A 24,939-nucleotide genomic window follows, 5' to 3' on the forward strand; every position below is an offset into this window, starting at 1 on the left:
CATTCCACGGAACACTCCTTAGTGCTTCTTTATCCAACGTCGCGTCCATTAAGTTGAGATTTAAGTGCCTCCCGGACTTCTCAACTTCCATTTCGCGCAGTGTAGCAATAGTGATCGTGATTTGCATAGCGAAGTGGTGAATTTCGTGCTGTCACAACAACTTGACATAATTCGGTGTCAGTGGTGAACACCAAATCCAAATATTTATTGTTTTGATTCGGTATATCACAAACTTGCATCAGTCCAGACGACGAGAATCCATCAACAATGGCTACTTCACTTTGCAAAACAATTCGCTCAGGTAAGAGAAACGAATAATCCCCTTCTTCGATATACTGATTCCAATTTAAATTCGGTAGGTTGAAATCTCCACTCACGAGCACAGTGTCACCCGGCTGAACGATGTTCATAACGGAGTCAACAAACACAACGAAGAGTTGTAACGAGCGATATTCGAGGTAGGTGGAATATATCCAGAAAACAAAAACAGGAAGTGGGTTATATCTATGGTATAACCGCAATGGTGACGTAGGACTATCGTTGATTTAGTGATCATTTGTTTGAAGTTGAATCTGAATCCATTCTGAATGAAAGAATAAATGAATATTTGGGGGACTTCGAAAACGAGAGCGTTACGTTGGAGGTACAAGGTTTTATGCATCCAATATTGGATATGAAAATATCCTACTGATGGGGAAGAATAATCTTCAGAAGCTTTTCTGCTAATTGCACTTGATTGAAAAATAACAGAACCAAATGTATTTGGTCGCAGAAAAACATAAAAAAAATATTATAATAAACTCTTTCGCTTGCATGTTATTTTCAATGCCAAGGGGAACTGGCAGATTATTTTGCAGAAACGATCACTTCTTTCCGGATTCTTCTCGATAACCAGCAAACGTAAAGAGTTGCGCGCGTGTATGCGTGTGTGTGTGTGTGTGTGTGTGTGTGTGTGTGTGTATGGCAATTGCTCCGATGCCTCAAGTGGACCCTGGTATTCTCTCGGTCGTCTTCTCTTCTCTTTCTGATGGATCGGCTTTTCTGCGCTCCTTCACAGCCCCAAACAAACTGAATGCGTTTCAGGTTAGGTCAGGCCAGGTAATGAACCCCTTGATCCCTCACCATCCAGCTCGTCCAGCTCGTTCAACTCGTTCAGTAACGATGATGTCTTGTCGATGTCCTCACGAAAAATGAATGCGTTTCAGAATATCGCTTAAGTATGCTTTTTGTCCGTGACTGAATCGAAAGAAGGTGTGGTTTACGATGGCAATATGGAAGGCAAACTAGAGGCGAATGAACTCTTTGAGTTTGCAACTTTCGGCGACTGAGCAATATTTGATTGAAAATTATATGAATTTCGCGATGCGAAACATTTTCCATTGCGCGCGCAAACTGTATTCGATACGAAAATATCCTACTGATGGGAGGGAATAATCTTCAGAAGCATTCCTGCTAATTAATTACACTTGATTGAAAAATCACAAAACCAAATGTATTCGATCGCAGCAGCACTTTGTGGATAGAAAACATTAAATTAAACTCTTTCGCTTGAATGTAATGTTCAATTCCAAGGGGAACTGGCAGATTGTTTTGCAGTAACAATGACATCTTTCCGAATTCTTCTCGATTCTTCTCGAAGTCCACCACCAGTGGTTAATGCTAACTTGATAACCACCTGTTAATTCCACTTGATTGAAAAAACACAAACCCAAATGTATTTAGTCGCAGTGTTATATGGTTAGAAAACATTTAAATAAACTCTTTCGCATGAATGTATTTTTCAATTCCCATGGGAACTGGCAGATTATTTTTCAGCAACGATAATATTCTTCCGGAATCTTCTCGATGCTGGATGGCATTTAAACGAAAGAAGTTCCGTATGTATATATGTGTGTGGCGGCTGCTTCGATGTCTCAAACGGAACCGTTTTTCGATGCTGGTATTCTCTCGGTCGTCTTCTCTTAATCTGATGGATCGGCTTTTCTGCGCTTCCTCACAATTCCAAACTAACTGAATGCGTTTCAGGTCAGGCCAGGTAATGAATCTCTTGATCCCTCGCCGTCCAGCTCGTTCAACTCGTTCAGTAATTCGAAATATTTCGAACGACTTGAAAAATTTCATTCTGTATTCCGTTTGAATTGTATAACATCTTTCGTTCGACGCTACTCGAATGTCAAACCCTTTCTTTATTTCGTTCGAGTGGTGGTTTGCAGTCGAATTTCTCCCGATATTTTTTCACTGCGGATTGCTAAAAAAAATGTAAGTAAAGTTTTACATCGGTTGCTTTTGATTGATTTTGACGTAGGACTACGTCTAACCGGAAGATATAGGGGGTGAAATGGAAATCTAGGCACTGAACAAGTAGGAAAAAATGCAAGATTTGTAACGCTTATAACTCGAGCATTTCTCAATAGATCGCAAAGGTTTTTTCATCAATTGATAGGAAATATATCTACGCATCTATCATAACGAATAACATTTCATTTTTCTTGAGATAAATAATTGAATAATTGTGAAATATCAAGCATTGTCCAAATGCACTATGTGCCCATTTTTGATTGGTCCATTTTGTGCTCCTCAAATCGTACCGACCAAAACGGGCAACCACAGCAGCAGCGAAATAGAATGAAGCACGATTGGAAAGGAAAAAGAAAAAAATGAACGAAACATTGGTCGCAGTCTCACACATGCGTAATTCTCGAGCCAGCCAGTCAGCTTAAAAATCCCCGCTCCGCTGCCGTAACGATCATTCTTTGTGTGGACACCGACTGGACAACATCGTTGCTGGACTAGCTGGACGGCGAGGGATCGAGTGCCTTTCTCCAGGCAAGAGGGCGGAGGTGGTAGCGCTGGAGTAGAGTAATAGAGTAGAGTAGAGTTTTCAAAGGGCCTTTCTCAAGGCTAGAGACGAATGAACTGCAAAAGTTTAAAGTCTCTATAATACAATACCTTCCTTCCTTCCTTCCGTAACGATAATTCTCATTCAAACCGTACACCACATCGTTTCGCATCACATCACATCATCAAACTAACACAAGCAGCCATGTCTGGACATGGCAAAGGAGGAAAAGTGAAAGGAAAGCCAAAATCCCGCTCGAACCGTGTTGGACTGCAGTTTCCCGTAGGTGTATTCGCCAATTGCTCCGCAAGGGTAGCTAGGCCGAGCGCGTTAGTATCAGTGCACCAGTCCACCTAGCAGCCGTTATAGAGTTTCGGCTGCCGAAGTGATCGAGTTGGCTAGCAAAACTGCTCGCGCTTTGGTTCGGTGGACATCAAGACCTCAACAGGCAGACGCAGAAGAAAAACAGGAAGTGGGTTATATCTATGGTTTAACCGCAAGGGTGACGTAGGACTATCGTTGATTTAGAGATCATTTGTTTGAAGTTGAATCTGAATTAATTCTGAATGAATGGATATTTGGGCGACTTCGAAAACGAGAGCGTTACGTTGGAGGCACAAGGTTTTATGCATCCAATATTGGATACGGAAATATCCTACTGATGGGGAAGAATAATCTTCAGAACCTATCCTGTTAATTGCGATTGATTGAAAAACCACTAAACCAAATGTATTTGATCACAGTGTTACATGGAAAGAAAACAATCAAATAAACTCTTTAACATGAATATATTTTGAAAATTCCCAAAGGAACTGACAGATTATTTTCAGTAACGATTAGATATTTCCACATTTTCCTCGATACTGGAAGCCCACCAGTGGTTAATGCCAACTCGATAACCACCTGTTAATAGCACTTGATTGAAACATATTTGGTCACAGTGTTACATGGATAGAATACATTCAATTAAACTCTTTCACATGAATATATTTTGAAAATTCCCAGAGGAACTAGCAGATTATTTTCAGTAACGATTAGATATTTCCACATTTTCCTCGATACTGGAAGCCCACCAGTGGTTAATACCAACTCGATAACCACCTGTTAATAGCACTTGATTGAAACATATTTGGTCACAGTGTAACATTGATAGAAAACATTCAATTAAACTCTTTCACATGAATATATTTTGAAATACCCAAAGGAACTGGCAGATTATTTTCCAGCAATGATTAGATCTTTCCGGAACTTTCTTGATGCTGAATGGCATCCTAACGGAAAGAATTCTGCGCGTGTATGTGCCGATCCTTCGCCGTCCACCTCCTCCAGCACGTTAGGCAACGATGTTGTCTTGTCGATGTCCTCACGAAAAATGAATGTGTCTCACCACCAGAATATCGCTTAAGTATGCTTTTTGTGTGTGATTGAATCGAGAGAAGGTGTGGTTTACGATGTGCTCCCTTGGCCGAGTGGTTAGCGTCATAACTAACATGCCGGGTGTTCGGGTTCGATTCCCGTTCTGGTCGGGGGAATTTTTCGTCAAAGAAATTTCCTCCGACTTGCACTGTGATCACGCGTATTCTAGAGCTTGCCACTCAGAATGCATTCAAGGCTTGATATTTGGCATAGAAATCTCAACTAAGTATAAATAAAAAAAAACAGGAAGTGGGTTATACCTATGGTATAACCGCAAGGGTGACGTAGGACTATCGTTGATTTAGAGATCATTTGTTTGAAGTTGAATCTAAATCCATCCTGAATGAATGAATAAATAAATATTTGGGTGACTTCAAAAACGAGAGTGTTACTTTGAAGACTCAAGGTTTTATGCATCCAATATTGGATACAAAAAACCTTGTTCTGAAGAATAATCTTCAGAAGCTTTCCTGTTAACTGCACTTGATTGACAAATCACAAAACCAAATGTATGTGGTCGCAGTATTATATGGATAGAAAACATTAAAATAAACTCGCTTGAATGTAATTTCCAATTCTAAGGGGAACTGGCAGATTATTTTTCAGCAACGATCATTTCTTTCCAGGTTTCCTCTCGATAACCAGCAAACGAAAAGAGTTGCGCGCGTGTATGTGTGTGTGTGTGGCGGCTGCTTCTATGTCTTCCCGAGGAACCGTATTTCGATGCTGATACTCTCTTGGTCACTTTCTCTTCTCCTTCTGATCGATCGGCTTTTCTGCGCTCCCTCACAGTTAAAACAAACTGATTGCATTTCAGGTCAGGTCAAGCCAGGTAATGAATACCTCGATCCCTCGCCGTTCAGCTCGTTCAGTAACGATGTTGTCTTGTCGATGTCCTCAGGCGTCATGCACAAATTACGTAACGTAAAAATCCGGATTTTGAACCTCCCCCCCCCCCTTTCGTAACGCAATTTCCTATCTCTAATAAACAGCTAATTACACTTGATTGAAAAATTACGAAATCAAATGTATTTGGTCGCTGTGTTCGCCATATAATTAGAAAACATTAAAATAAACTCTTTCGCATGGATGTATTCTTCAATTCCCAGGGAACTGGCAGATTATTTTTCAGCAACGATTAGATCTTTCCGGAATTTTCTCGATGCTGTATGGCATCCAAACGAAAATTCTCGTTTCAGTTTGGCCTGCAAAAAACTTTTCTGAACTCTAATCCATCAAATTTGGAGCCCTGAAAAGGGCCGTTGATTATATGCTAAGCTAATATAGCACCCTCTCCTTGGATTCGACGGGCCAGCTGAATGTCCTTGGGCATGATGTGACGCGTTTTACGTGGATAGCACACAAATTTGTATCTTCGAATAAGCCTCCTGCAGCGTCATAACCGCGGAACTTTGGAAGCGCAAGTCGGTTTTGAAGTCCTGAGCAATTCCACGATCCAAAAGCTGCAAAGGTAGCTTGCGGATCAGCAATTCGGTCGACTTCCGATAGCGATGAATTTCACGCAAAGTTCCCGGTCGATAGCGATGTGGCTTCTTCACCTATCCTGCGGCTGGTGCGCTTATCCGAGCTGCTTTCGTGTGACTTACCACTGAAAGACTAACTAGCTATCTGCTTGGTCCCAAACAAACGAGTCGTCACGGTGCGAGAGTAGAGTAAGAAATGAACGAAAGCAAAGGAAGCGTCATTTTATAACCTGTTTTCGAAGCTATCATTAAGTTATTGAAACAATTTTCCGACTCAATAAATAGCAATCATATAACTCTTGGACATTTTATCTTTTGTATGAAATGATTATCACTGTTCCGTTGATCCGAAGCAGAATGAATCACGCTTGAAGAAGGAATGGATTTTATCTTGGAATTTACTCAGCAAAAATAATGCCCTTTCCCAACACTTAAAAACGACAAACGGTAAACAGTTTCATCAAAGTGATTTCTTCGATATGGGGATATATTCACTACATCATGTCATGTATTTCATATTCTTCATAATGAAATCCATATCCATGGCACCTATCGGTATTGAATTATCATCGACACCACGATTTTCGCTAAATGCTCCTTTCAGTTCGGCCTGTAAAAAACTTTTCTGAACTCTAATCCATCAAATTTGGAGCCCTGAAAAGGGCTGTTGATTATATGCTAAGCTAATATAGCACGCTCTCCTCGGATACGATGGGCAAGCTGGATGTCCTTGGGCATGATGTGACGCGTTTTGCATGGATAGCACACAAATTGGTATCTTCGAATAAGCCTCCTGCAGCGTCATAACCGCGGAACTTTGGAAGCGCAAGTCGGTTTTGAAGTCCTGAGCAATTCCACGAACCAAATGCTGCGAAGGTAGCTTGCGGATCAGCAATTCGGTCGACTTCTGATAGCAACGAATTTCATGCGAAGTTCCCGGTCGATAGCGATGTGGCTTCTTCACGCTTCCTGCGGCTGGTGCGCTTATCCGAGCTGCTTTCGTGGTGCCTTACCGCCGAAGGACTAACGAGCTGTCTGCTTAGTCCCGATGAAACAAGTCCTCACGGTGCGAAAGTAGAGTAAGAAATGAACGAAAGCAAGGGAAGTGTCATTTTATAAAACATAAAAGAATCGAATGTAATGTAATGTAAACCCAACCCTCTTTATTATATAAGCTTACTGTATACTCACGAATATAATAAGGGTGGGATTTAGATTCTATACTTTTATGGTTTATAAAATGACGCTTCCTTTGCTTTCGTTCATTTCTTACTCTACTCTCGCACCGTGACGACTCGTTTGTTTGGGACCAAGCAGATAGCTAGTTAGTCTTTCAGTGGTAAGGCACACGAAAGCAGCTCGGATAAGCGCACCAGCCGCAGGATAGGTGAAGAAGCCACATCGCTATCGACCGGGAACTTTGCGTGAAATTCATCGCTATCAGAAGTCGACCGAATTGCTGATCCGCAAGCTACCTTTGCAGCATTTGGTTCGTGGAATTGCTCAGGACTTCAAAACCGACTTGCGCTTCCAAAGTTCCGCGGTTATGACGCTGCAGGAGGCTTATTCGAAGATACCAATTTGTGTGCTATCCATGCAAAACGCGTCACATCATGCCCAAGGACATCCAGCTAGCCCATCGTATCCGAGGAGAGCGTGCTATATTAGCTTAGCATATAATCAACGGCCCTTTTCAGGGCTCCAAATTTGATGGATTAGAGTACAGAAAAGTTTTTTACAGGCCGAACTGAAAGGAGCATTTAGCGAAAATCGTGGTTTCGATAATAATTCGTTACCGATAGGTGCCATGGATATGGATTTCTTATTGAAGAATATGAAATACATGACATGATGTAGTGAATATATCCGAAGAAATCACTTTGGTGAAACTGCATTATAAAATTATTTGTGTACGAATGCCGCAATCGATAGTCGACTCTAATTTGCGCTGGGTAATTTCCTCGGAGGACTCGATTCCTCCTTTGAACATTAATAATCTCTTTCTGGCAAAACGATGTGGTATGAATCACATTATTTGAATGATAGAATGAAGAAGTTTTCTGCCACTTTCCTTCAACCTCCAAACGTATCTTTCTGCCGTTTGTCGTTTTCGCGTTCGCTAATCCTTTCTCACAACACCCATTTCTCGTTTGAGAAATTGTTGAGTAAACATTGTTTGCCAGTGCGCGTAGAGCGGGAATTCCTAAAGATTCATTGCACCTCTAATAAATTACCAAAAGACGTGGTCTTACGTTGATCACACTTGATTGAAAAAATCCAAAACGAAATGTATTTGGTCGCAGCATTATATGAGTAGAAAGCAAATAATCGCTCGAAAATGGCTTGATTTTCGCGATGTGAAACATTTTCCGTTTTTCATGTTATGCATCCAATATTGGATACGAAAATTTCCACTGATGGGGAAAAAAAATATTCAGAAGCTTTCCTGTTAATTGCGATTGATTGAAAAATAACAAAACCAAATGTATTTGCATTAAAAAAACATTAAAATAAACTCTTTCGCATGAATGTATTTTTCAATTCCCAGGGGAACAGATTATTTTTCAGCAACGATGATAGCAACGAGAATTCCGCGCGTGTATGTGTGTGTGTGGCGGCTGCTCCGATGTTTCAAGCGGAACCGTGGCATCACTCTCCTCCTGATGGATTCCCTTTTGGCCTTAGGTGCACAAACAGGCTCTTGGTGACACCGTTCATCAGCGTTTTCATGATAAACGAAATTAGCTCCACAACAACAGCGACAACATGCTCCAATCGCTGTTCAATCATAACTGAGTGGGTTTACGAGCGGCGTTCGCTTATATACCGATTGGTGATTTCAATAGCCTGTTTTGAAAGCAATTTTAAGACTATTGAAACAAGTTTTTGGATGAAAAAGTAACAAGTATATGACGCGTAGACATTTTATCTTTCAAATGAAGTATTTATCATACCATTTCGTTCAGTTGTTTAAGAGCTATTAACGCTCAAAATCTCGGTCTCCAGCGTAACGCTTTCGTTCTCGAAACTTTGGTTTTACACCCCGGTATAGAAATGAGAGACGTAGTCCTACGTCAAAAAAGTTTGTTGATTATACAAACTGCTTTGGTGGCAAATCCAGAACAAGGCGGCATCGAGGGTGTTCGAAATGGCTTTTTTTCAAAACCACGAGTACTAAGTTTTCTAAATTGGAACCATTCCATAAAACACGGCGCTTATCAGGGCCATTAAACCTTTCAAAAAAGAGTTTACGAAATACAGTTCAATGCTTTCTCAAATATTATCCCAAATAATAATAAAACACAAATTGATTTTTTCATAATTTGTTGACCAGGATCTGATGAGTATGTGAATTTGGCAGTTGTTCTGAGCTTATTGATAGTTGGGGACTTTCCTGATTATTCAATTTTCACCAATTCTTAAATTGTGTACAGTAATTTACAATTAGTTCGACATTTAGCTAATTGGACGGACATGTAATGCGACATATTTAGTTGGACATTTTTGTAAACATAGAGATCCAAATTATGACCCCACATTGAAAGTCGACACTGTACCACTGTAATCGCAAATGTTCAATTACAGGTTAAAATCGCCTCCAATGCGACACTGAGTGGCGCTTCGGCACGTCGCATTGAATGTAATTTACTGTACAACATGTCACAAAGCTGGATGGGAAGAAATTTTCTGTGAAAGCTGTGGCGAGTGGCAAACGCAATCGCTAAACAGAAAGGTTTAGCCGAACAAGATTGGGATATCGAGTGATAACAAAACAATAAACCCTTTAGATTGAAGATAATTGTGTGATCCTGAAAAGGACCCTTTTTAGCCTGCATGTGCATGTTGCCATCGCTCCCTTTTAACGCTCATTCGTTCGTCTCGTTGGGCCCCTCTGGCTGAGTCTGCCGATTTGTCTCTATCCTGTGAGTGTGTACCGCTAGAGTATAAAACGCGCAGACCCCAAAAAATATCTTATTTTCTTTCAAACCGTAAACCCGTGTGGTTGTACGGCATCGGCATCGTGGACGTAACAAAGGAGGACAAGTTAAGGGAAAGGCAAAGTCTCACTCGAACCGTGCAGGTCTCCAGTTCCCTGTTGGTCGCATTCACTGATTGCTCCGCAAGGGTAACTAGGCCGAACGGATTGGTGCCGGAGCACCAGTATACCTAACAGCGATTATAGAGTTTCGGCCGTCGGAGTGCTCGAGTTGGCTTGCAAAGCTGCTCACGACAATCAGAAAACCCGCATCAAGAACAGAGCAGCTTCGGTTCGGCGCTCATCAAGGCAACAATTAGTTTCAGTGAGTGGCAAAGTGTTTCTCCGGCACGTCGCATTAAATGTAATTTACTGAACAACATGTCACAAGCTGGATGGGTAGAAATTTTCCAACTGTGAAAGCTGTAGCGAGTGGCAAACGCAATAGCTAAACAGGAAGGTTTAACCGAACAAGATGGGAATATCGAGTGATAACAAAAACACAACACCAAAGGTTCTTTTCAGAACCATCAACATATTCATAAAGAGTAAACAGTAAACTAATCCATTTTTCAGGTAGATAGGTAGGTATTCACGTAGGAGAAGAAAATAAAACAATATTTTTAAAATATATATTTAACAAAAGCTGTCCCCTTTGCATAGTCCTACGTCACTCCGGTTATGTCCCCGACATTACCCACCCGTCTTTTTTTCATCCAAAAACTTGTTTCAATAGCCTTAAAATTGCTTTCAAAACAGACTATTGAAATCACCAATCGGTATTTTAATCAAATTTCTATTCACAGGGATAAAACCAAAAACATAACAACAACAAAGAAACAGTTTGAGCGGCTGGTGCAGCTTTTGGAGAAGAACCCCGACATCGCAAAAGGATTTATACGTGGTAACTCCGGACCATTTTGGAACGATTGTGCTGCTGAATTAAACAGTTTGGGACCACCCATCCGTGACGGGTCTGGATGGAAAAAGGTATTTACTGAAACTATTCCGAAATAATACATATGTATTTCACTTTTAATGTCCGGCAGGTGTGGGCGGATTATAAATCAGCGTTGAAGCGCAAACTCTCTCACAACAAAAGAGTGCAAAGGGCAACTGGAGGAGGACCCAACCGAACGATACATTTGTCTGAGCTAGAGGAGCAAGCGGTTCAGCTAACTGGACTGTTGGAAACCGTAGAAGGAATACCAGGTTGTTCTTCACAAGGAACACCTAAGGGAAAAAACAACGAGGTTAATGCAGATGTAAGTTGCGATTCAATTGACGAGTCCGACGATGCGAATGATACGGCTATTCCTCAATGCTCCCAACCAAAGAGACCTAGGCTATCTGCCCTCAATTTAGTTCAAATACAAATTGAACAACAACAGAAATTTCACTCGGAAATGGAATCGCTGTTGGGTACCTCAAACAAAAACCTCAATGATATGGTACATTACCAACGCCAATTCGCCAAAGCAACCAACTCAATAGATACTGGTCTCAAAGAAATGTTGAAAGAACAAAATCGACATAACCGCGAAATGGAAAAAATCGCTCGAGAGAAGCTGGAGGTTAAAAAATGAATATTAGAAATGCAAATAGAACATTTTTCCGAACATTCAAATATTGCTTTATAAAAATAAACACAATATTTAGACATTAGATCACCAAATCGTATTATTTTATTTATCGCATACAAAAAGTAAAAATAGATGATAGTTGCTAGTATTGGAGAGAATAAAAATTTATTGATATTACTCATCAAAATATGCCCCCTACTGAGAGCATCCGTATTCCAAAAATATATTATGAAGTGCACAGCACACATTCACAATTTGAGCACATTTTATAGGAGTATAATGTAGTTGTCGCGCTCCAAGTAAACATCTAAAACGATTTTTAAGAACACCGATTGTTCGTTCGACTATGCCTCGACCTAAAGCATGCCTCTGGTTGAAATCGCTTTCCAAACTGCCTTCTTCCGGAGCTCTGAATGGCGTTACCAGCCATGATTCCGATGGGTAGCCTGCATCACCTGTGGGAAACAATTTTATCATGCACATCTAGGAAATTTAAACAATTTTGTTTACCCAGTATTTTAGTTTGTGTTCCGCCGTTTCGATGCATCTGCTCGAAATACGTTCGTACAGGGCTTATTCGCCATATATGGGCATCGTGATTAGATCCGATCAACACACATGATTATTCCTGGAATTCCAGATTTCTCATAGAAATAAAGCTTGGCACGTCGCTGTTCATTTTCCGACATTTCCAATTATATCCACTTAGAACATAATCTTCGCTCCAGTATGTTCAGCATTTCAGATAACACCTTAGAAAAAGTGGACTGTGCCATCGCAATATGGAAATCTTTTCCCGCTCCAAGCTGGTAGTTTCCCTCAGCGAAAAATCTCAAACACGCCGCCAGCTTTTCCTTAACATGAATGCCGCTTTTCTTTGTGTTGGAAAAATCGTGTTCAATTTCCCCCAAAACGTATCGGAATGCCTCTTTATTCAAACGAAAGCTTTTAATGAATCTGCATAGTAGAGGAAAATCGATAATAAAAAATCTAAGAAATTCAGAGACAAATAAATTTTACTTACGTATCGTCTGAAAGCTCCATTAAATTACCGGATGTGCGCAGATTCCGTCGATTATAACGAAGTATTCCGATTTCTTCATACACTGCCAATACCGACAATAAGGCGGAATCCATTTGGCTAATTTATTTTCTCACTTATTTTCTATTCACACCGAAGAACAATTCAAATAAATTTAAATTTCAGCACCCGGCACAACTGTCTTTTAGGTTTATTTTGCTTATTTTGCCATTCGACGACATTGAGTTTTGACGTTTGGTATTTGTGAGGAAAACATATATGAAAATCGATACTTTTGTATCGTGCAGTTTTGTATGATTTTGGTGATACAAATAATAAAAGTAAGTATCAAACGAAAGGGTAATCTTCTCCAATGCTAATTATGTCAAAACATATGGGATAGTTGCGTAAGGCGACCATTTTTATGCTGAACAAAATGATGCATTCGTAATGAATATAAATTATCGAAACAAAAATTATGAAAGAAAATTGAGTTGGCTGTATTAAAAATGTATTTTACACTATAGTTTGACAAGTTCTCTACGAACTATTTAGTGGAATAAAATTTTGCAAAAATAGCGATTTATGATGGTTCCTAATATTAATATAAACTTTTCTTTTCATTTCGATTATATTGTATATGAAATAGATGTAAAGGAATGGCAATGCATATTGCAATCATTTAAAACACATATGGTAACAGTTTTCACTGACCACTTTTGAATTGAAAACAGTCTTTTGCCATAGTAATTTAAATAGTTCACAGCAATCTCACAAACAGAGCAATTGATTGCAGGTGGCAGCATCGGTGAGTCGTCAACGCGAACTGTTCGAATTTCTTTCGAACAGTTTGAAATAATTCGATCGAAATGAGCAATACGTTCGAAATAGGGAAAGCAAAAATATAACTCGTTCGAGATCGCAGTTTCGAACGAAATGCAAATCCGACGGAATGCAGAATAGGGGTGGTTGTCTTGTCGATTTCCTCACGAAAAATGAATGCGTTTCAAGGTAAGGTAAGGTATTGTATTATAGAGACTCTAAACATTTGCAGTTCATTCGTCTCGAGCCTTGAGAAAGGCCCTTTGAAAACTCTACTCTACTCCAGCGCTACCACCTCCACCCTCTTGCCTTGAGAAAGGCACTCGATCCCTCGCCGTCCAGCCCGTCCAGCAACGATGTTGTCTAATCGGTGTCCACACAAAGAATGGAAAATGCGTTCCATCACCAGAATATCGCTTAAGTATGCTTTTTGTCCGTGATTGAATAGAAAGAAGGTGTGGTTTACGATGGTAATTTGAAAGGCAAACTAGAGGGGAATGAGCTCGCTGAGTTTGAAACTTTCAGCGACTGAGCAATAATCCATTGAGAATTATGTTTTTCGTTGCGCGCGCATCCAATATTGGAAACGAACATATCCTACTGATGGGGAAGAATACTCTTCAGAACCTTTTCTGCCAATCACACTTGATTGAAAAATCACATAACCGAATGTATTTGGTCGCAGTGTTATATGTTATATGTTATATGTAAGCACCTGTTAATTCCACTTGATTGAAAAATCCCAAAACCAAATGTATTTGGTCGCAGTGTTATATGGATAGAAAACATTAAAATAAACTCTTTCGCATGAATGTATTTTTCAATTCCCAGGGGAACTGGCAGATTATTTTTCAGCAACAATAACATCTTCCCAGATAATCTCCGATACTCGAAGCCCACCAGTGCTAACTCGATAAGCAGATGTTAATTGCACTTGATTGAAAAATCACAGAACCAAATGTATTTGATCGCAGTGTTATATATTACAAAATATTAAAAAAAAACTCTTTCTCATGGATGTATTTTTCAATTCCCAGGGGAACTGGCAGATTATTTTTCATCAACGATAATAATTTTCCGGAATCTTCTCGATGCTGGATGGCATTTAAACGGAAGGAAGGAAGGTATTGTATTATAGAGACTTTAAACTTTTGCAGTTCATTCGTCTCTAGCCTTGAGAAAGGCCCTTTGAAAACTCTACTCTATTCTACTCCAGCGCTACCACCTCCGCCCTCTTGCCTTGAGAAAGGCACTCGATCCCTCGCCGTCCAGCCCGTCCAGCAACGATGTTGTCCAGTCGGTGTCCACACAAAGAATATTTAAACGGAAGAAGTTCCGCACGTATATATATATGTGTGTTGTGGCGGCCGCTTCGATATCTCAAATGGAACCGTTTTTCGGTGCTGATAATTTCTCGGTCGTCTTCTCTTCTTCTGATGGATCGGCTTTTCTGCGCTCCCTCGCAGTTCCAAACAAACTATGTGTTTCAAGTTAGGTTAGGCCGGGTAATGAATCTCTTGATCCCTCGCCGTCCAGCTCGTCCAGCTCGTTCCGCTCGTTCAGCTCGTTCAATAACGATGTTGCCTTGTCGATGTCGTCACGAAAAGTGAATGCGTTTCATCACCAGAATATCGCTTAAGTATGCTTTTTGTGCGTGATTGAATCGAGAGAAGGTGTGGTTTACGAAGGCAAACTAGAGGGGAATGAACTCTCTGAGTTTGAAACTTTCGGCGACTGAGCAATAATTGATTGAAAATTATATAATTTTCGCGATGCGAAACATTTTCCGTTGCGCGCGCATACAATATTGGATACGAAAATATCCTACTGATGGGGAAGAATAATTTCAGAAGCTTTCCTGTTAATTGCGATTGATTGAAAAATCACAAAACCAAATGTATTTGGTTGTAGTGTCATATGGATAGAAAACATTAGAATAAACTCTTTCGCATCAATTTATTTTTCAATTCCTAGGGGAACTTGCAGATTATTATTCAGCAACGATTAGATTTTTCCCGATTTTCCTCGATACTCGAAGCCCACCAGTGGGTAATGCTAACTCGATAACCACCTGTTAATGGCACTTAATTGAAAAATATATGGTCGCAATGTTACATGGATAAAAAACATTAAAATAAACTCTTTCGCATGAATGTATTTTTCAGTTCCCAGGGGAACTGGCAGATTATTTTTCAGCAACGATTGAATCTTTCCGGAATTTTCTCGATGCTGAATGGCATCCAAACGAAGAGTTCCGCGCGTGTATGTGTGTGTGTGGCGGCTGCTCCGATCTCTTCCCAGGGAACCATTTGCGGCATCACTCTCCTCCTGATGGATTCCCTTCTGGCCTAAGGTGCACAAACAGGCTCTTGGTGGCACCGTTCATTCGCGCTTTTATGATAAACGAAGAGCTTCACCACAACAGCGACAACATGCTCCAATCGCTGTTCAATTAGAACTGAGTGGATTTCCGAGTGGCGCTCGCTTATATACCGATTGGTGATTTCAATAGCCTGTTTTGAAGGCAATTTTAAGACTATTGAAACAAGTTTTTGGATCAAAAAGTAACAAGTATATAACGCGTAGACATTTTATCTTTCGAATCATTCTTTGTGTGGACACCGACTGGACAACATCGTTGCTGGACGGGCTGGACGGCGAGGGATCGAGTGCCTTTCTCAAGGCAAGAGGGCGGAGGTGGTAGCGCTGGAGTAGAATAGAGTAGAGTTTTCAAAGGGCCTTTCTCAAGGCTAGAGACGAATGAACTGCAAAAGTTTAAAGTCTCTATAATTCAAGACCTTCCTTCCTTCCTTCTTTCGAATCATTCTTTGTGTGGACACCGACTGGACAACATCGTTGCTGGACGGGCTGGACGGCGAGGGATCGAGTGCCTTTCTCAAGGCAAGAGGGCGGAGGTGGTAGCGCTGGAGTAGAATAGAGTAGAGTTTTCAAAGGGCCTTTCTCAAGGCTAGAGACGAATGAACTGCAAAAGAAAAAGTGTTCATCATACCATTTCGTTCAGTTGTTTAGGAGCTATTAATGCTCAAAATCTCGGTCTCCGGCGTAACGCTTTCGTTTTCGAAACTTTGATTTACACTCCGGTATAGAAATGAAAGACGTAGTCCTACGTCAAAATACATTTCCATTCAATGTTTTCAGTTTAACACAGATCGCTTCATTGTTTTCAGCTCGAGCAACCTCTGTACTGATGATGCGAAGATGGACCGCAACAAGCACCCCACCGCCAGTTCGCTTATCGCTATTAAGCGTGTTTCTGTCGCAACGATAAACCGAAAAACACGAAGGAGTATACTATTCTTCTGTACGTCTTGTACAGAAGAGTCCAGGTAAGTTTCCGCAAATGCATAAGCATCGTAGTCTAGTTCTAGCGATGAAGTATAAATGTTTCTGTCTTTCTACTCCTTTGATGCTGTTTATATTTTGAAAATATATGCTAATTACTGTTTTCTGTTCCACAGGGTTTCCCACGATCAGCGGAGCAACAGGACGAAACTCTATTCCATTGGTAACAACAGATAGAGTAGGTAGACTTAGGACATTATTGTTTACAATACGCATAATATTCGCTTCATAACCAATTTCAGATTTCTCACACAAATATCCGTTATTGCTGCATCGTAACCGTCGGATGGATGGGAGCAGCGAGCGGAACAGAGAAACAGTCCCCCTGCTTCGATGGACTATCTCGTCGTCGCTCGTCTCGAAAAATAGTGTTGTTACGTTCGGTACCCACAAACTCGCGGAAATAAATTCCCTTTTGCCAGCTTGTTGGCTGCATTGCTTTTTCCTTTCACTTCATCCCCACTCCGATTTTGAACGATATGAAGGAGAGTTGATTGAGATCAACTCCTCTTTGAACCAATTTGATCACTTCAACAGATTCATTCATTTCTAGATTCCGCTGTACGAGACTTGAGATCTCCTCCACAGTGGCGTGTGGAGGAACAAGCATGACAGCGCTCCTCCATTTCACACTACCGATTCTGCTTCTCCAAACAAGAAATTCGAAAAGATACCGAGGTGCACGGGTATGTAGGACGTTGTACAAACACAAAACTACGATTTTAAAACTCAAAAACACTTAAAAAATCGAAAACCAAAATGAAACAAAACAAAGCACGACTGTAACAATAACAATAACAAGTTTTTTTCTCTTTATTATAGTTTTCGGCTGGTTCGTCACTTTTACTTCCATTTTTGGAAGAATGTCGGGAGTGAGAATTGAACTCGTGATCTCTGCGTGAGAGGTATGGATGTTACCGCTACGCCAGATCGCCTCCACAACAAGTTTTTTTCCTAGGTGAAGAAATATTACCTAACGGATCCACGGGCGCCTTAGAGGACGCCTGAGCCTTAGTAGCTTAATAGCTACTTGTTTATTCACGATAGTGTTTTATTTACATGCATTTTTATATTCTTGTAATATAATAAATTGATTAAAATCAATCAATATATGTCTTTTTCATATTTCATAACAAACCAATAGTCATCAAATCAGCTGCGGACTGCTGCAGCTTGCAGGCCGACATCGATTCTCTAGCGCAGTGGAGCGTACACAACGGCATGTGTGTGAACACAAGTAAGTGCAAGGTGATCACTTTTGGTCGTTGCTACGAGCCGATAAGCTACCAACAACATCGACCCTTTTTTCTTGGATCGTGTACATTCCATCCGTGACTTGGGTGTTATCATGGACTCTAAGCTACGTTTCAACGATCACATCTCTGCTATCACCTCCAAAGCATTCTCTATCCTGGGTTTTTTACGTCGGAATGCGTTCAGTTTATTGTTTATTTGTTTATTTGGTCAACAGGTAACATTGTACCCCAATGACAAGTAAAATAATATAAATAATATAATATAAATTAAAAACGTGGTAACACCTATTGAAGAGACGAGACATACTCCGCATTGGTTCATGCAAACCATAATTCGTTCTAGCAGAAGGGGTACTAAGGAACGTGTGTGTACGAAGGCTGTGACGACGTATATTAATGTCTAAAAAGCCGAGCAAAGTAGAACAATCAGTGTTGCCCTGCAGCAGGTCTGCAATGAAGCAAGCCTTTGCTACGTTGCGTCTCTCATCCAACAACTCCAGTTTAATAAGTAAACAACGGCTCTTGTAACTAGGCAGGTTAAATGGATCCGTCCACCTAAGATGACGTAGAGCAAAGCGGACGAATTTTCTCTGTACTGCCTCAATCCGTTGGTTTTCATTTTGGTAGTAAGGAGACCATATGACCAATGAATATTCCAGGATGGGGCGCACAATAAAACAGTACAGAGCTTTCAGGCAGTAGATATCCCTAAACTTTTTGGCAAAACGAAAGAGAAAACCCAGCTGCGAAGAGGCTTTAGATACGACGAGTGTAATGTGATCCTTAAAGGTAACTTTCGTATCAATCAGGATGCCCAAGTCCTTGATAGTCGATTCTCGCTGTAATTGTACACCTTCCAGACTGTAACCGAAGTGAAAAAGAGAGCGTTTACGTCCAAACGAAATTACCGCGCATTTGGACACGTTTAGTGACATTCTATTACTATGACACCATTTAGCGAATGTTTCTAACTGTTGTTGTAGAAAAACCGCGTCTTGTGGCTGCTCAATCTTATAGAACAGCTTCAGGTCATCTGCATACGAGAGTTTGAGGCAGTTTAGTACGAAGTTGACATCATTCATGTATAGTAGGAATAGAAACGGTCCGAGGTGACTTCCTTGGGGAACACCAGAGCAAGCTGGAAAGGGTTTCGAAACATGGTCTCCAATCTTGACAGACATGTTACGACCACATAGGTAAGATTCCAGCCAGAGTAACAGATCGCCATCCATGCCTAGTTTGTCAAGTTTAGCTATTGCGATTTGATGGTTCATTTTATCGAATGCTGCAGATAAATCCGTGTATATAGCATCCACTTGCTGACGATTTTCTATTTGACGAACTACATAGGAAGTGAAGCAAGTTAGGTTAGTCGTCGTTGAACGTTTTGGCATGAATCCGTGTTGGTCCTCCGATATATAATGCGCGTATCTGTGCACTAACTCGTTAAGAATGATCAATTCAAATAGCTTGGACGTGGCACTTAACGCAGCTATACCGCGGTAATTCGAAACGACCCTTTTGCACCCTTTCTTGAACACAGGGAAACAAACGACTGTTTCCAACAGTTCGGAAATACGCCAGAGTTCAGTGAAAGATTAAACACTGTTGCGAGTGGTTTAGCCAGCGAATGCATGCAACGTTTGAGCACAAGTGATGGAATACCGTCAGGGCCACATCCCGTGGAGGTTGTGGAGGCGATCTGGCGTAGTGGTAACATCCATGCCTCTCACGCTAAAGGTCACGAGTTCAATTCTCACTCCCGACATTCTTCCAAAAATGGAAGTAGAAGTGACGAACCAGCCAAATGAGTTGAAAATCACTATAATACAGATAAAAAAAAAAAAAAAAAAAAAATCCCGTGGAGGACTTCAATTTCTTTCCTGCTGTGCTAACCATATCATCGGTAATTAAAAACTGTAGCAAAGAAGTAGAAAACCGAGGAACGTTTAGAGTGGCAGCTGCTACATCCGCCGGATCGAGTTGTTCGTCAGTAAAGACGTTGCTGAATTGAGAGCGAAACATATCGGCAATGTCAGAAATCGTATCAGCCTCAATCAAACCATTGGACATCGTTGAAGGCAGTCCAGTTTCCTTTCGTTGTTCATTTACGTAGCGCCAGAAAGTTTTGGGGTTATTCTTGATGCGTCTTTGCAAATTGTCCTGATAAGCGTTGTACAGACGATTGTTAAGCTGTTTGTATTCGTTATTTAACTTCAAGTATCTATTCCTCGTAGAATCCGTACGGTATTTGGTGAACCGTTTGAGTGCAGCTCGTTTCATCTTCTTAAGAAATTTGAGATCGGCATTTGTCCAAGCTGGTTTCAACGGCTCGCGTTTGGACTTCAAAGGGACAAATTGGTCGATAGCATAAAGCAGGATACCAGAAATAGTAGAAGCAGCGAGTTTAGCGTCGTAATCTTGGAAAACTTCGTTCCACTGCACACGTAAAAAGAAATCGTTCATGCCATCGAAATCGGCCTTACTGAAATCGTAAAAAACGCTCTCAGTAGTATCGCAAAAGCGTTGTTGTGGACATATTTTCAATTCCGTTAGTATGGGAGGATGATGTCTACAGATTTTAACGAGCGGTGATGGAGCTTGTATAACCCTAACGTCCTGGCACAGCTCTTGACTAACGAAACACAAATCGAGCAAACGATTGTTTTCGTTTCCGATTCCACTCATCTGTTTGAGTCCAGCAGTGCAGTATGCATCAAGCAATTTTCGCGATGTTAATCCAACCGAGGATCGAGAGTTGATCGGATAGAGCGATCCAACCGAATTGTGCTGCCACGATATCGTACCCATGTTATAGTCGCCAATAATTATAATGTTATCTCTAGGTCCCATCTGCGAAATCACCCAGTAGAGCGAGTCAAGATGATTCTCAATCAGATCCGCGTCATTCACTCGATCGGGAGGAATATATACTACACATAGGTAGAGAATAGCGTCAGTCGTGAGAATCGTGGTCCATAATTGCTCCACCTTCGACGAGCTTACAGAAGGAATCAGCTGTCGGGATTTGAAACTCGAGCGAACGGCGATCAATACACCACCTCCAGTGCTTTTGGTGCTGTTTGAAGTCGACCGGTCTTGTCGATACACTGAGTATCTGTCGTTAAATAGCTGCATCGTCAACGTGTTGTCTTTCAACCATGTTTCGGAAAGAGCGTAAATATCATAGCACCGTCACAGAAGGCTGACTGGTACTCGGCGAAAGAACTGTTGATCCCACCAATGTTCTGATAATACATCAGGATGTTGGAGGTTAAAGACGTGGTGTTGCGGTCAGCGCAGAGACGACGATTCTCGACTATGCTGGACGGCTTGGGAGTTTCCATCATTCTGTTTTGCGTGCAATCCGCTGACGATGACGAAGTAACACTGTTAATGGAACAGATTTCAGGAAGCGAAGAAACGGTACTGTTATCATACTTGCCTGAGGTAGCAAGTTGAAAGACTCCCTCACCAGCTCCGAACACAGGAACGGAATGTCTTGGATGGCAGGAACGGTCAGCGGAGTGACGACGGCAGTGCTCGACTGTGCCGAGCGGCTTGGGAGCTTCCATCAAGCTGTTTTGCGTGCATTCCGTTGAGAGTGACCACCGGAGACTGGATGGACGATGCTTATATGGTATTGTCATTCTAGGTAGCGAAATGTGACTGGAAACATAGCGAGAATCAGGTACGGAATCGAATCCTATGGAGCTGTACTTGCCTGTGCTGATAGGCTGGAAGACCCCTTTTCCATGCTCAAACACAGGTCCGGGACGACTGTTGACAGTTGGCGGGAAGAACACGACTGTGATGGAGGGATAGGGGCCTTCCGAATGGCTTAAACTGTTGCGTCCCGGGCTGGAGTAAACTGGCTCAAATCCCGGATCGGCGCTATCGGCGATGAAACTGTTTCTGGTGGCAGCAACGGCGTGGTAGACCTTTTGTACTTCGGAGAAACTTGAAATTTTTGGGAACCGTAGTCTACGAATTCCCGAAACAGCAACCCTTCAGGCCATGTGAATGGATCTAAAGCTTTATCTTTGAACGATTGGTCGAGCCCAATTTTGAAGGATAAGAATGTAAGTGAATCCAACTCTCTTCCTTTTGGGACAAGCTTTACCACGGAAATATTATCCGCAGTCCCGATATTGGCTTTAACCATAGCAGAAACCGATTCTACGGTGACGTCAGGACGAATTTTTGAAAGGTATAACCAGAATTTCCGACCTGCATCATTATTGCAGATAGGCACTGACACAACATTTGCCAACGGCTTTTTGCGTCCTATTTGGCAACTGTCAGAAGCACGCATGGTGAAATCGATCTCACGAGGGCGTTTTATCGCTCTGCGCTGTTCAGGCGCTGGCCAGTGCAAGCTTGTAGCGGGTGAAAATTGGGTAACAGGCTTAGAGTGCAGTTGCTTTATTTCGGAACGCAGCTCTGTAATCGCAGTCGTGAGCGTGCAAAGAGGAGATGTTTCATCAGCCTGGCGCGATAGAACGCGAAAATGAGAATTTTCGAATAGCTCAGCGCATTGATCACACATCCAAAAAAGGTTATTTCTGTTCGCTGCGAAGTACGACTGCAGTGCGCGGGTAATACCAGAGCAGGCATTCATATGAAAAGCCGCACCGCAATACCCACGGCAAACGACGAAATCGATGCCCGAAATTGCATTTGAGCACTTAGCGCAGTTTTTCGTCATTGTGATGCGCCTTTGGGTAGGCAATACAATACGCGTTCAAGTCGGTTGGATGCAAGAAGTAGTTAAGTGGCGTGCAATTTTTCGTGCTGCGAGTTGCTTAAGTTTTATCCCGGTAGATGGCGCTTCAAAAGAAAAAATCGGCGTGGAGAGTAGTGCGGCTTTACTGTTTTTCGTCACCAACAAAAGCACAACACTCGCGAGACGAGATATTTTACCACAACGGAAAGATTTCGAATTACACACGAACCGATTCAACAACGAAACACTGACATACAGTAATAGCTCGGATAAAATATTTAAGACATAAAAAAACACGATAATCAACGGAAAAAATCACGACCGAAAAAAAACCACTTATACACAAAAAGCAGTGTTGCAAGCAACCCGACGTATATGCACTAAAAGCTTTGTACTGTAGTTTAGTGAGAAGCAACTAGAGTACGCTGCACCGGTCTGGGCCCCATACCACGTTTCCAAGATTGTTGATGCATTGATGCATTGCGGCGTCTCCCGTGGAATGACCCCGCCCATCTTGACCATTATTCGGAACGTTGTCGTCTAATCGACTCGGAATTGCTCACGGCAAGGCGACTGAAGATGCAACGACTGATTGTATTCGACATCCTCAGTGAAAACATCGATTGTGCAGATCTTCTTCTACATATTCCAATAAACGTTCCTCAACGTCAGCTGCGATTCTCCACATTAATTGCTGTTCCCGGACATAGAACATGCTATGGCTACAATAACCCATTCAGTTCCTGCCTCCGAACCTTCAACAATGTCTGCCAAATTCTTGATTTCAACATGACTAAAAGTTGTTTTAAAGCTAGGATTAAGAATATATCATTAGTATAACCAGTCTGTACGATACTCTCGAAGACGATGAAAAAACAAATAAACAAATGCTAACGAGAGGCAAGCAGTGCTGGAAGCAGCGCTGCCAGCAGGTCGACGTCTTGCACATGTTGGCAATAAAGTGGCATCAAATTGTTTGACGAATGCATATCGATAACTCGACTTCAAAGTGGCAACCTTTGGAGTCGATTGTTGACATCACATTGACCCAATCTTGGCTGTCAAAACGGAATTTTGGTATTCCTACATAAACACGAAAAACTACTATACGGTATTGGTACTTTATTTTTACGAAGAAAAGGTAACGATACTTTTCCGTCTTCCGGGAACTGTGGGGTGGACAATCATGGAGACAACCGGTGCGTAGAGGGAACCCTCTAAACTCTAAACTCTTTCGGATGTGTTTTGGATTTAGGCCAGAGTAGCACGGAATGGAATCATGATTTTTTTTACGTAGGACTTCGTCTTTCATTTCAATACCGGGGTGTAAAATCAAAGTTTCGAAAACGAAAGCGTTACGCCTTAGACCGATATTTTGAGCCTTAATAGCTCCTAAACAACTTAACGAAATGGTATGATAAACACTTCATTCGGATGATAAAATGTCTACGCGTTATATACTTGTTACATTTTAATTCAAAATCTTGTTTCAACAGCCTTAAAATTGCTTTCAAAACAGGCTATTGAAATCACCAATCGATATATAAACGAGCGCCGCTCGAAAATCCGCTCAGTTATTGTAATTATTATAATTGTAGTTTTTATAATTGAACAGCGATTGGAGAATGTTTTCGCTTCGTTCATAATGAAAGCGCTGTGAAAGAGCGTAGAAGGGCCGATTTTTACCTCGGGATATTTAAAATTCCCCTAAGGCCAAAAGGGAATCCAGAAGAGAAGGCAACCAAGAGAGTTCCAGCATTGAAAATTGGTTCCGTTTGATGCATTGGAGCAGCCGCCACACACACATACACGCGCGCAACTCGTTTCGTTTGGTGGTTATCGGTGGTTATCGTCTATAGACGATATCTGCGCGACGACCAGTGTGTACAAGTGTCGTCTATAGACGACATCCGCGGGATGAGCTATGTGTACGATGCTAAAAGCCGACAGTCGTGCTATTCTGCTCCCTGAGTAAGGAAGGGTGACACCTACCTGAAATGGCGTGTGGGTTAATAGTACGGTTGCCCCCGTCCCGGTAACAACTTGGCAAGTCTTCGGGTACGTTCGATGCTCGTCTAGACCTTGGCACTAGGTACTAGGCATCAGATGTCACATTCCTGACTTGCGCTGATCCGGCTCTGAACACGGTCCCCATGAAGGACCGTGTCAACCCCTGCATGGCCTCACTGCTTGCATAGATAACCATGGGATCACAAAAAGGCGACTATGTACAACGAGCGGAGATAGCGGCCCGAAGTTGGGACCCAACCAAAATGGAGACAACCTACAAAACCAACGAAGAACGAAGAGAGAGTATGATGGATACCGGTGACCAAGCCAACGCGTTCATTCGTAGTAAAAAGCTTCTGCGATCGCCAATACTCAAACAAGTGGAAACACCAGGCCCTAGCGGCAGTAATGGAGGAATACCTGAGACCCAGCAAAGTCGGGGG

General features: G+C 41.7%; 1 long non-coding RNA gene across 2 annotated transcripts; it reads left to right on the forward strand.

The window, feature by feature from the left end:
* The first annotated feature begins 260 nt into the window (after positions 1-260).
* On the forward strand, positions 261-17,555 carry LOC129779804 (uncharacterized). Of its 2 annotated transcripts, none has more exons than XR_008743775.1 (6): positions 261-301; positions 360-458; positions 16,330-16,488; positions 16,621-16,686; positions 16,747-17,190; positions 17,327-17,555. It is a non-coding gene; the product is annotated as an uncharacterized LOC129779804 (long non-coding RNA). The 2 variants fall into 2 exon arrangements; XR_008743774.1 differs by having other exon boundaries at positions 16,621-16,682.
* The last annotated feature ends 7,384 nt before the right edge of the window (positions 17,556-24,939 follow it).

Source organism: Toxorhynchites rutilus, chromosome 3, assembly GCF_029784135.1.
Source record: "Toxorhynchites rutilus septentrionalis strain SRP chromosome 3, ASM2978413v1, whole genome shotgun sequence".
NCBI lineage: Eukaryota > Metazoa > Arthropoda > Insecta > Diptera > Culicidae > Toxorhynchites > Toxorhynchites rutilus.